Source organism: Lissotriton vulgaris, chromosome 10 (genome assembly GCF_964263255.1).
Source record: "Lissotriton vulgaris chromosome 10, aLisVul1.2, whole genome shotgun sequence".
Classification (NCBI taxonomy): Eukaryota; Metazoa; Chordata; class Amphibia; order Caudata; family Salamandridae; genus Lissotriton; species Lissotriton vulgaris.
Genome location: NC_141698.1, coordinates 575,060,480 through 575,073,210, shown reverse-complemented (window position 1 = coordinate 575,073,210; position 12,731 = coordinate 575,060,480).

The window sequence follows — 12,731 nt, the reverse complement described above, 5'->3', positions numbered from 1 at the left end:
ACCGTCCGAACCAGCGGACTCAAGAATAGGTCCAAGAGAATTGAAAAAGTTAGCAGCAACAGAAGGGGTACGACGTCGGGCAGATGGAGAAGAATAACACAATGGGGTAACAAGAGAAGTACCAGGAACAGAAGAAACAGCAGAAGTAACCAGAACAGCAGGAGCAGCGGAAACAGGAGTATGAGGAAGTACAGGCAGAGGAGCAGTAGGGACAGAAGTTGGTAGAGGAGCAGGAACGAGTTGAGGGACAGGTTGTGGAACAGGAGCAGGAGGAACAGGGGCAGGAGGAACCACAGGAGCTATAGTACCCTGTGCGTACGGAGGTGGCGACTTCAAGAGATAGGACAACAAGGGGTCCTCTACTGATTCCTCCTTCTTATCCGTACCCGTTGGTAAAGCGGGGTAACACTTATCTATAGACATACGCTGTAGTCTATCGAAAACTTCCTTTTCCTTTTCCTCCTTATCTCGCTGAAACTGCTCTGCTTTTCTTACCGTGGTAACAACTCCTTCTCTCTGATTACGTTTTATCTGTCTGATTTCTCTCTGTTTGGCTTCTTTACGCCACAACCGAAAGGAATCAAACATGGCCGGCCTTGATTTTCTTTTGAACAATTTAGCTTCAAGATTGTCTAGAATCGGGGTCTCAAAACTACCATGAGGTGGCCAACTAAGGACACCATCCTTTTTAGTATAGCAAATCCAATACTCATTGAATGTAATTGGACCTAACCCGTGTTTGCTATATAGCTCATAAGTAGGAGTTCCAACCGGAGGTATCGGACATGAGTCCTCCAGTCGGGAATCCGAACCACAACGTCTAAAACAACTAAACAAAGTACTACGGCCAGGCATCTTGCACACTGACCGAGTTTCACAAACTTCAAGGGTTATAGGATTAACAATATCCCTGCAAAGAGCAAAAACCCTCGGTTTTTGGCGACTGCAGACGTCAAATATCACAACAAAGAACCAAGTACTAAGAACCACAAATGCAATGGAACCATGCAACAACTAAGCACCCACAACTAAGAACTCTGGGAGCGACCCACAAATACTTAACTCAAAGATCGATGGCGTCACCAGGAAGGCCCGTCAATCGTCTCGCTGTACCAAGGTCTACGCCAGGCGCCAAAACAGGTCTACAGTCAGGGCAGCAGTCCGTCGCAGCCGTCAGGAGGCGGGGATCTTCGCGGGAAAAGTCGTCGGGCCACTTGTTTCGACAACAGGATCGATGAAGCGGGGTGCACCTTTCCTCGGAGATTTCACACGAAGTTCCTCACGATCGTCGGGCTTGGACCGGTACCACTGATGCAGCCCCACGTTGGGCGCCAACTGAAGGACTGGGTTTTCTTAAGACCCAGCGGGTCCAGGGATAACACCTAAAAACTTCGTGGGTAACCTGTTCCGGCGTACAAATGACAGAGACACGGGACACTTCCTTCGGCGTCAAAGATTCGAGGTTTATTACTGCAGGGAACACAGAAGTCACAGGAAGTACAACACGTGTAGGTTCGAGGAGTCTGATTCGACTTGCCTCTGTGGATCGCTCCTTTTATACAGTTCTAATGCATTGAACATCATAGTACACAAAGGTTTACAACTCGGTTCCCATCGTAAAGACCATAAGGGGTTACTTTCATGTATTCAAGGCCCGGAACATAAGTACAGAAACGTTTGGTGATTCCCAACTGTAAAAACCCATCTTCCCACCATTAGTACATTCCAATCAGCAGTAAACAGATCGAGGAAGGGACAGAAACAGGTGCAGAGGAAGACAGAAACAGTGGGGAGATCGGAAAGGGTGTAGAAGGGGTGGTATCGGGAAACACGAGCTGCAGGCATCAAAGGGGACGTGCCTAATGAATGCACAACTAAGACAATAGACCTGCACGGCAAGATGAGCCTCGAGCGGGGCCATCTGCCTTACAGTGCCGTCCCCCTCATCATAAAGACACTTTCAAAGGAAACGTGTCTTCCGCAAGAGTTTGGGAATCCCAGGGTCGCGAAGCGGACAGCGTCCGTTCACTGGCTACTTGAGGGCAAGAGACAAAATGGATGCCACATCTAAGATGGAACCCGTGGGCTCGGATGTAGAAACCCACGAAACAAACGAACGGTTTAGGCTAGTACAGCGAAAACGCGTACACCCACTAAACTCGTCATTTGCGGTTCATAGATACCAGACTCGACCATATTCGTACGAGTCAAAGACACCACTTACAATCGTCACGGAACCTCAACACTCACCTGAGTCCCAAATACTACTTACTATATTTGTATATATGGTAACAATTTTTGCCTAATAGAAAAGCTAGAGTCAAGCAGGAGTATAAAAATGAATCAATTTCTGCTTGTACAGGCAATAATAGAGGCCTTTGGATCCATTCTCTTGTCCACTTTTTCATTGTTGCCTGCAGGTACTCCTGCACAAGGTTGTGGATCTTGGGGAACCTACCACATGCCCCAGCACCTACACTGCCCAAATGATGACTAGCTAAATGCTGACCTATATTTTGGTGGTTTGCACCATTCATAGGCTGCTATCTTAATATCAATTTGGTATTTGAGTCTAGCAATTGAAAGGGGTGGTACCTCATTTGCCTGGACATGGTCCATGTAAATCAGGCCTGCCCAGCTTCTAGTACACCATTTGTGCTGGTGTGTGTGTGGGCCACCAATTGGGAATCATCCTGTTGGGATATACCACCAGCTATTAACCTGCATTATGTAGTTGGTCTGTACAATTGTTTAGTAACCCCATCTACGCCAGGAAGTAAGCACCATCTATTTACATAAGTATTGTCACATTTACCAGTGAAGACCTCAAACATGTGACAAGTAAACAATTTCTTGAACTTGTAAACCCAAATGAATTAATGCAAGAACTACCATCTTTAACACAAAATAACCGTTCTTAAAATACAAATTGTAATGGATTTTTATGTGTTCATTCTGTTGTGAGATTACATTTCAGGTCATGCAAATTCAAGAGTACCTATGGTGGGGTTCTTTAGGTCACCTGTAGGGATCGTTCAGAACAACCTAACTCATATGGTGTATGGGCAAAGCCCCTGACATAAGCACAACTATACCAATAATACCATTTATTGTGTGTACATTTTTGTTTTATTACTGGTATCGCTGTGGATTGTGATTTGTGTGTATATTCTGAGATTTTAATAATGTATTATGCATTTACAAAAACACATGGTGCTGGATAGACATTCACATTTTTATTGAAACTGTCAAAACTGTAGTGCACTGTCCTTGGACTCAACTATTTACCACTTCCTTTCTGGACATAGACTGTTTGTCCACATCCACTGGAGAATACGGGATATTTGGAAGAGCAATCTCAACTTTGATAGCCCACCATTGCCCATGTGACTGCAATAGTTGGGGACTAAATACTGGCATATGGACTTTGTCAGCACAATTTTTATGACACCTTCCTGTCTTTTATAGCACTAGGTTTAAAGTCAATGACTTCATAAATAAAAGACTACCCTGCAAAGAGCCACAGTACATTAATCAGGAACCTAGGGAAAAGTGGGAAGAAATGTTGTCTACCAAACTTGTTGGCGAAGTGGATCTGGGTGCACCTTTGGACGGTGATCAATATCCTCATTCACAAAGATGCAGTTGGAGACTGAGATTTGCATTGACTACCATTCAGAATAAGAAGCTTGGAACTAGCTTGGAAGCTAGTAACTAAAGGGGTGGTGCAGTGGATCCATGGTTTGAATGCTTTATGCAATGATGTTCCTTGCCCTGAGTTTACTCAGTATACTCTGAAGCCCAGTATGTGGTCACCTATAAAGTCTGTCTGTAGGTCTTCATCTATTGCTCACTCTTTCTAGATGGACAGGCTTAATTACCAATTCCAACCCCTCCTCTCCCAGATTGCTGTGATAGAGCACACTTGAACTCTTTTGAACTTGAACCATAACATGATATGGATTACATATCACAGACGTCAGTATAAGTTCTATGTGGTACCTAAACATGCCTGAATCACCTGAACAAGGCAAGCTTTAAGTTCTATTAGAGACTGTGTACAACACTCTGCAGGGTTTGGATCTAAACCACTTGATATCTAATTTGCACAGTTTTGAAAAACTTCTTATGCTTCCATTCTAACTTTGAGTGGAACCTACATTGGACATTTTGGACCTGAAGTTACTGATACCACAGTTATCAGAAATCGCGAGGCAGGACAATACCTACGAGTTATGGGTGAGAGCACAACTGCCCCAGAGAATGGAGAATTGCAGTGGGAATTGGGAAAATAGCAAATGATTCAAGCAGTAATTGCCCATTTTCATCCCATTTCCTACCTAGACATTTTGGCTGTTTTTGCAGCCACAGTTTCCAGACAAAAATGTTGGGATGCTTGTTTTCCCATCATTTGTAATCCCGAGGTGGCCCGTAACTTCTGTTACCGGCCCCATAATGGCATTTGTAATCAGGTATTAAGTGTGACCTTCTTGTCAAGACCGCCTCTAAATCTCCTGTGAGCCAGCACCTCTACCCCAAACACCACATAATACAGCTTCTGTATATACTTAGAGTAGGCTTCATTCTTTAAGGAATCTGTAGACCAACTCAGGTTTTTTTGACTTGCTTGCAACTTTCCTGAGCCTCATAGGCTGCAATGGCTATTTCATCACCCTGCAGGTCTGTTAATGTAACAGATAACACAAGCATTGCAAAGCTTTCAATTGAACTTAGGTCTGAAGATGCCATAATTTTTCAGTGAATAAGCATGTTGAGAAAATCACTATAATTGAGGTCAGTCTGGCCAAGTCAATTCAAGTAATTCTGTAAACTCTACCTAAGGACAGATGAGCGGTCACTTTCCAAGTCATCTTTTTCCTGAATTGTTTAATTGATATATTCATAATTTCATGCACGGTTAGTTGCATATTGAGTTGGGCTAAATTGTATCCATTGACAAACTCAAGGTATAGTTCATGCTGTATTTGGACTTCAACTTTGATCAACATTCTAATCTATTTTTAGAATGACTACAAGATCTGTTGTTGTGTTTAGAACTATGATTGGAATTTGTTTTTTAACCAAGGACCAGACATAACTTTTGGCCATACTAGAATGTTGATTACTTACATTGCACACACTAGGAATTTAGTAGGAGGATTCTACTGGTATTTTCATAATGGTCTCAGAGAGAGTTGGAAAACAAACTATTACTCTAAGGATTGCAAGAATTTCTACATCACTGATTTAGTATTGTAATTGGTCTATAGAGGTGGTGAATAATGTAAGGGAAAACGTGCATTAATTAGGGTAGATGGAAGTCTATCACAATAAATAAAGTCACGGATGTGTTAGGTCCAGTCACATTTTTCAGTAATTTAAACCCGACCTCAAATGAGTAGGGGGAAATGTGTACTAATTGGGGTGGGTGGAAGTCCACCCCAAATCATAAAGCCACTAACGTGTTAGGTCCAGTCAAATGGTTCAGCAATTTAAACCTGAGCACAGGAGATGGGCTATCTTTGAAAAAGTTGTAAATCATTTAGAAGTACCAAAACAGTTGAAAACTAAATAACACAAAACTATAAAAGTCCCACTCCAAATTAGATTCATGGAGTAAAGTGTAATAAACAAAATTACACCAAGATGACAGAAATTCAATAAGAGGAACTTAAGAAATGAATTTGAGACGATTTAAAGAAATAATATCACCAGCAAGCAGTAAGTGCCAATGACAATCTGTAGTCACAGTAGACCAGGATCTAGGTGCGATAGTGCACGGGTCAGGTACACCAACAAGGTTCATCCTGGTCATAGATTTTACCTTGGGACTTAGGGCCTGATGTAGGAAAATGGCCCTCTCTGAAGGGTCGCCCCAAACCTTTTTTCTGACCATCTTTTTGTTGGTGTCAGGACTCTGGACACTTTACCATTGCTGACTGTTAGAACTGGGGGTCTCTAGTTGACAATGGTATACACCTTTGACCAAATCGGGACCCTTGCTTCTAAGTCATGGAAAGGAGATTACACTACTGGATAACCCCGGCTCACCCCCTTGGTAGCTTGGCACAAGCAGAAAGGCTTATCTCAGAGGCAGTGTGTTAAGCATTTGTGAACACATACAATATTACAGTGAAAACACTACAGATGGACACACACAGGTTTCATAAAGATAAGTATTCTTTATATAGACCTAACACAAGACCACAAACGACGAAAATCCACAATACTGTACTTAAAATGGACTTAAAGATGGTAAAAGTCACTTAGTTTAAGTTGATGACACAGTTCTCACTAAAGTACCTGGATGTGTAACGCAAAACAAACAAAAGGTTCGTAAGGATGGAGATGCATTGGTTCCTTGCTTCAGGAAAGACGATGCGTCTCGCCTCATTGCTTGCACAGAGTAAGGGATGCGTCTTGGTCCTTACCGGAGAGGAGGTGATGCGTTGCTTCTCGTACTGCATTCCGTTTACGATGCGATAATCCGGTGCAATGCAATAAGATGGCACCCTCGATGCGACGATGTGAAGACGATGCGTGCACGCACAATGGCTGTGCGGCGACTCTGTAGCTTTCGAGCCACGACAGGCCCTGCGACACGCTTCTCCGGTGATGCAACAGTGACCTCTGCCGAGGTGGCATGCTTCTCTCTGGGGATGCGTCAGGTATCAGCTTTGATGAAGGCACGCTTCTCTGGTGATGCAGCAGCGAACGCTGCGGCGGCGACACGCTTCTCCGGTGATGCAAAGGCAACAGCTGCGACTGCGACATGCTTCTTCTTGTTGAGTTGCGCTTTCAGCTCCCAGCGACACGCAGGGAAATTCAGAGGGAAGCTGGTGGTGAAGTCTTTTGTTCCTGAGACTTCAGCAGGAGGCAAGCACAAGCTTAATCCCTTGGAGTAATATTCTGCAAGATGATGAAAGTTCTTTGAAAGTTCCTTCTCCTCTCCTTGTCACTGAAGACACCACTGTAGGCCAACCCAGCTACACAGCACACTGGCAGGCGGGGCAGTCCTTGGCAGAGGTTCGTCTTGTTGTTCCGGCAGATCCCATGGGGACCCAGACCCCAATATCTAAAGTCTTGGGGTCTGGGTCCCCATATTTATACTGCAAAATCCTTTGTCCTCTGAAGGCAGAAGGGCCTATATATAGTCCAAACCAGTTATTTGCAGTCCTGGAGCACTTTGTTTACGGGACTCCTTCTTTCCTTTGGCAGGGTGGGCCAGGGTCCTCGGACATACCACAGGAGGTGGAGCCAGCATTGTAGAAGGCAGCCATAGCCCTATTCAGGCCCAAGTGCTACTCTTCCCACCCATCTACATGCAGATAGGTCTATTCAGCTTGTGCGAACTCACCCTGTCTCCGGGAGCCACCCCAGCCCCTGTCACTCACAAACCAGACATACAATACACAAGCTAGCAGAGGCAGGCTGGATGGTTAGGCAAGAAAATACCTTCTTTCAAGGGGAAGGGTAGCTCTGACCCTGTGCCCCATGGGAACAGTCCAGTCCGAACTACAAAAGCCATGTCCTTCCCAGAACGGAATCAAGCATCCGAGGACCGGACCGGTTTCGAGGTAACACCTCTCATCATCTGGGAAGGACATGGCTTTTGTAGTTCGGACTGGACTGTTCCCATGGGGCACAGGGTCAGAGCTGATTTGCATATCGCCATTGTCTAACCCAGGGTGGTGTGGAGTGCAAAAAAACGATGGATTTGAGCCCAGATCTTCGGACTGGGGTGAATGTGTGACATTGATCCACATTCTGTCCATCACCTGTTTTGTTTGCAAATTCCGCCCTAAGTGCGCTGGGGATGCTCAGACGTGGGTCCCAGGCACTCCACACCACTGGACTCAAGCTAGCCGGGCTGATGAGAGGTGTTACCTCGAAACCGGTCCGGTCCTCGGATGCTTGATTCCGTTCTGGGAAGGACATGGCTTTTGTAGTTCGGACTGGACTGTTCCCATGGGGCACAGGGTCAGAGCTGATTTGCATATCGCCATTGTCTAACCCAGGGTGGTGTGGAGCGCAAAAAAACGATGGATTTGGGCCCAGATCTTCGGACTGGGGTGAATGTGTGACATTGATCCACATTCTGTCCATCACCTGTTTTGTTTACTGAATAGCAGTGGCACAGTGCCAAAAGCATCTAAACCAGCAAAACATATCAAAAACAGAGGAGGCAATCAGTGAAAAATGGAAGAGAGACTCACACCAATGATACCAGGTCTAACACATGTCCCCTCCAGCTGAAATGTGGGGAGAACTACCCTTCCCCTTGAGAGTTCTCTTCACTAAGGCTGAAAAATCTGGACAGACCATCAGCATTGGCGTCTTCTGTATACCAGGGCTGTGTTCCACTGTAAAGTCCATCCCCTGTAAGGAAATGGACCACCTCAACAACTTTGGGTTCTCACCCCTCATCTGCATCAACCATCTGAGGGGCCTGTGGTCTGTCTGAACCCGGAAGTGAGTCCCAACCAGGTATGGTCTCAACTTCTTCAGCGCCCAGATCACAGCAAATGCCTCACGCTCAATTGCACTCCATCTCTGTTCCTGTGGAAGTAACCTCCTACTGATGAAGGCTACAGGTTGGTCTAGGGCCTCCTTAAAAATCTGTGTAACATCCCCTAACCCATGCTCGGAAGGGTCTGTTTGAACAATAAATTCTTTTGAGAAGTTGGGTGCGCTGTACACATGGCAGTCTTCAAGGCGCCAAAAGCCTTCTGACAGGTGTCAGTCCAATTCACTTTCTTGGGCTCCTTCCTGGAAGTCAGCTCAGAAAAAGGGTGCAACAATGTTGCCATACGCCTTGACAAACCTCCTGTAGTACCCTGTGAGTCTTAAAAAGGCTCTCACCTCTGTCTGAGACTTGGGGAGTTCCCATGCCAGGATGGTATAAATCTTGGGTTGTAGGGGCGCCACCTGGTGCCCCAAGTACACCACTGAACCCTGCCCGATCTGGCACTTACTTGCCTTGATCGGTAGGCCTGCCTTTTGCAGTGCCATCAACACTTCCCAGAGGTGGCGCAGATGTTCTTCCAACTGGTGCTGAACATTACAATATCATCCAGGTAGGCGGCCCTGAAATCCTCCAGTCCAGCCAACACCTGGTTGACCAACCTCTGAAAGGTGGCAGAGGCATTCTTCATCCCAAAGGGCATAACCCGTAATTGGTAGTGCCCATCTGGTGTGGAGAATGCTGACCTCTCTTTGGCCCCATCAGGTAAGGCGATCTGCCAGTACCCAACGTCAAATCAAACGTGCTGAGGTACCGTGCACCCCCTAACCGATCAATGAGCTCATCAGCTCTGGAGATGGGGTGCGCGTCAGTCCTGGTGACTGAATTTAATCCTTGGTAGTCCACACAGAACTGGAGTTTGGGCGTGGCACCATGCGCAACAGCCTTTGGGACCAAAACCACTGGCCTGGCCCAAGGGCTGTTAGAGGACTCAATCACCCCTAAGGCAAGCCTCTTGGGGATCTTCTCCTTGATGCAAAATCTGACCGTGTCAGTCACTCTGTAAGCCTTGTGCTTCACAGGAGGACAGTCCCCACAGTCCACATCATGGACACACCACTCAGTGACACCAGGAACCAGGGAGAACAAATCAGAGAATTGCCCCAACAGTTGGTGACAATCATTCTGCTGCTCAGGGTACAGTGTGGCAGAGAGGATGACACCATCCACTGACCCATCTCGCTCTGTTGCAGACAGGAGGTCAGGAAGAGGCTTGATCTTCTCCTCAGATCCATAATCTGTCGCTAGGAGCATGCCCACTTCGGACCTTTCTAAGTGGGGCTTCAGGCGATTAACATGCAGGACCCGCAAAGGGTTCCTAGGAGACCGCAAGTTCACCAGGTAGGTGACATCACTCCTGCGCTCCACCACCTCAAATGGTCCGGTCCACCTGTCTTGGAGTGCACAGGGCTCCAAAGGGGCCATGACCCAAAGTTTCTGACCAGGCGACCGCAACTCTACAATCAACGTGGCTTGATGACGACGGACAGCGTGACTTGACAATGACAGAGTGCCTGCATCGTATAGGGGTTCTTCAACAAAACTTCCATCGATGGAGCGGATCAGCGCCGACGCTCACCACAATCCACGGGATCAACGACGATGCAGTGCCTACTCGACTTGAGTCCTCGACATTGACCCTTTGCTCCATATACGTTACTTTGTCAGTGGGACCTGTCTGAGTCCTGTAGCATGCCTGCCCCCCATCACGGTCGGCCTAAACCTAGGATTTAAACCGGTCACATGCAATGACAAGTAACCTTTTAGTGCTATTTACTTCTATGCCCTATTTTTGGGTTATTTTTTAAACATTCATAACTCTGGTACTAAGTGTTGGATTATTGTCGTTTTGGTCTTGATTTTCTCATAAAAATATTCTCTATTTATTTTAAACATGTAATGAGTCTTGTTGTAGTGTATTTATTGTGTTACTGTGTGTGTGTGTGTGTTTGTGTGTCTGTTGCACAAATACTTTACACATTGCCTATTCAGATACGCCTGCCTGCTCTGTGCCAAGCTACCAGCGGGTGAGCAGAGGTTATCTTTTGGTGCATACCTAGCTTACCCTGACTCTGAGTGGTGATTCCTCCTTGGACAGATAGATAGATAGAGATATTTATTTGCAAAATTTGTTAAAATCATTACAATTCATACAAAAAGGACATAAAAAGCACTTTCCGCTCTCGATTTAAAAGAGTTCTTGTTTTTTTTTTTTTTTTTTTTAAAAAGGAAAAGAGAGGAAGTTCATAGCTAACACAGCGGAGGGTCATGCGTGATATCTGCCGGTAAAATTGAGCGCAACCAGAAAATTCGAAAGGGGAGTAGGATTCTACAGTTGTACAAAACGTGTATTAAGTTTTCTTCTCTGTTGTTGCAAAAACGACACTGAGAGTGCATATCTGCCTTGTACCTCCATCCATACTTGTATGCCATCAGGGGAATTAGGCCAACGCGTAGTATCATTAACTGGTGTTTCATCGATGGCTTCATAGAGGATGACAGATAATATGGTAAGGTTTGAAGATCATAAAGTTTTGATGCCCAGCTGCCATGGGATAGATTTTTCACAGATGATGCATCGTGTCCCACTGAAAGAATCTTTGCTTGTTTAGTCAAAACTTTAGCAGCCACCCCTATGGGCAGCGAGCTTGCCCATAATTCATGAGCTTCTAGTGCGTCCAAGCAGAATATTGAAAATGCTTTCCAAGAAGTGCTGGGATTGTTTAATAATGACTATATACAACTCTTTAGTGTGAAGTCATGAGGCATTTTGGTTTTTGCACAGTAGGCAATGTATCTGCTTTCATTATCCAATGTTGGGAAAACAGACGGAAGTCCATACGGATTTGGGCGTGGGAGGTCGAGTTCGGTAGATGCAACACTCCGAAAACAGGCTGATTGCACTCTATCCAACCAGGTGAACATTTTATCTTTAAAAGTAATGGCGCCAAAAGCTATAGTGAATAGTAATTTGGCATCTTTCACTCTGATAAACGGGGTGAAGTCTGGAGAATGTAGAGCTTTCTTGGTTCTTAGGAAGGCCCCCTCCAGGCTGCCAGCCACACCTTGCATTGCAGCGATTTGCGTACCCCGGGCTCCCTCTGTGGTCTATCCAGACACCAAGATATTTATATGTCTCAACTGCCTCTATAGGTTTCCCAGCGATGTACCAGGGTCACTGTCTTGCTCGAGGCCTCGAGACTATCATCACCTTGGTTTTAGCGATATTGATCTTCAGAGCGTTTGTTTCACAATACGATGCCAGGGAGTCAAAAAGTCATTGAAGGCCCACCTGAGTTTGATCAAGGAGAATTGTGTCATCTGCGTATTGCATTGACTGGATTTTAACAGATGCGATTCTTGGTGGGAAAGCTCGAGGGCGGGCCAGCCACTCAAGCAAATCTGTGAGGTACAAGTTAAAGAGTAGAGGAGCCAAAATGCATCCCTGCTTTAGGCCTCTGTTGGTCATGATTTTATTGGTTGTAGACCAACCAGTGGAAACTTTTATTTTGACCCAGGTATCAGAATAAAAAGCGATGAGGGCATTCAATAGGGTCGGCGGGATGCCACATTTTAAAAGTTTTTCCCAAAGCCTGGAACAGACAACGCTGTCAAATGTCTTCCCCTTTGATGCAAAAGTATCCTCAATCATGTGGGCTAAGCAGATCAGATTGTCCTTGATGTGACAGCCCTTTTGGAAACCGGTTTGCGTAAAAGGCATTAGTTTTCGGTCTTCCGCCCAGCTGGTCAATTCTTGTAATAAGATCCTTGCATAGGCCTTCCCATCAAGGAGGGCAATCATTCGATAGTTATCGGGATTAGACCGTTGGCCTTTTTTGTAGATTGGGATGAGGAGAGAACCTCGCCCAGAATCAGGAATGGGTCTGCCCATTCTGCATTCCTCAAATAGGGGGGCCAAGAGCGCTGGCCACTTGTGAGTAGAAGCTTTGTATATCTTTGTTGGTAGCCCATTTGGGCCGGGGCCCCTCCTGGACGCATTTGCTTTATAATAAGTGCAACTTGTTTAGGGGCGATCTTGATAGTGTGTGACTTTCCAGAATGGGAATTAGGGGGAGTAGAGCTGTGATAGTTAGGCCAGTTGTGTCTGTCGGGCTGAACATAAAGTACTTCAATATGAGCCTCCCAATCAGTGGGCGAGATATTTGTTGTGGTGAATGGTTGGTCCGATCTAACAGTCTTATTTACC